This window comes from Octopus bimaculoides, chromosome 12 (assembly GCF_001194135.2).
Source record: "Octopus bimaculoides isolate UCB-OBI-ISO-001 chromosome 12, ASM119413v2, whole genome shotgun sequence".
Lineage (NCBI taxonomy): Eukaryota > Metazoa > Mollusca > Cephalopoda > Octopoda > Octopodidae > Octopus > Octopus bimaculoides.
In genome coordinates, this window is record NC_068992.1 from 22,787,522 (window position 1) to 22,789,120 (window position 1,599).

Genomic DNA, 1,599 nt, shown 5'->3' on the forward strand with positions numbered 1-1,599 from the left:
TTTTATATTTGTCGATATATTTAAAAGTTTCAAAATATAATTTGGTTTGATATTGTATGGACAATAAGTAAACGTGATTATTCTCATACTGAAAGGTCTTAGGAAGTCTTGACACATGATACTTTCGTTGCCATGTTTGAAAGATACATTTATATTAAAAACGCATTGTACCAACAAGTTTTTATATTTTTTTTTTTTTTTTTTACTCTTTATATTTTTCACCAAACATCTGAAAAGCGGTGCAGGCATGGCTGAGAGGCTAAAAGGCTCGCTTAGCAAACACGTAGCTTCAGATTCAATTCCACTGAGCGGCAACTTGGGCAATGTTTCTTTTTGCCAAAGCTGTGGCTAACCAACGTCCTTTAAATGAATTTGGTAGGCGCAAACTGAGTGGGAGCCTTTCGGGTATATAAATACACACACACACGCAGGCACACACACACACAGACATATATATATATATTTGTACGTATCTATCTATCTATCTATCTATCTATCTATCTATCTATCTATCTATCTATCTATCTATATACCTATCTATCTATATATACGTGTGATTGACTCTGTGTGTGTCTTTATGTGTCATTGTGTTTGTCTAGCCATTGCTCCAGAACAATTGGTCTGCGTTTATTTATGTCCCCGTAACTTAGCGGTTCTGAGGAAGAAACCTATAGAAAAGGGAACAGAATTTAAAAATTAAGTACTCTCGCCAATTAGTTCCATTACATTGTTGAAGGTGGTGCTCCAGCATGTCTGCTATCCAGTTTCTGAAACAAGTAGATAACAGATAATGGAATATATATATGATATATATATATATAACAATGATGGAATACATATATGACGCACCTTTTTATGCTACAACCTGTTACAGATTTCAAATTGCGGTTGTAGTGACATTACAAGCTGTTTAAAAAGCGTCGGGAATTTTACTAAATTTTGTCAACTATGTATTTTTTCGTCATGTTTAGATGGTTGATAGAACTGATTAAAATAAGTAAGCTAAATGTGGGTTTTAAACATGAATTATTTTGCACTTTTCCACTCCAAATTTAAGCAGCCCAATTCTTTATTTCCTTAATAGGAAAGAAACAAACATCGTCGTTCATTTCATTTTTATCATATGAGAGTTATATGTAGTTTACGATAATTTTACGCTAGATTACTTTCTAAAAATTTTCAAACACTGAGTAGCCTTTACCATCGTCAAAACATGTGCAAACGCAGTGACTTTTATTTTTTGCAATGTCAACTTATTTCAGTTCTTCCGATATAGACGCTACGTTTAGCACGTGATTAGTTACATTTTAGTTGCCTAGAAGCCTTCTTCGTCGTTGCTGTTGTGTCAGCTGTGTTCAACTTGCTTCAGTGCAGTAACTGACTAGACACTTATTCAGTTCGCGTATCTATCCAGGAAAACATTTTACCCTTTTTTTTCTTTACTTGTAAATAAAGAAATAAGAGTCTTGTGGAAAGAAATATATATTTACAACATCAGCACTTTTACGACTGTATGTCTACGTTAATATGGACCAGACATTTCTAGAATGCAGATACTACCATAGAATTCATGATTTCGTTATCACGGAATTTATATAT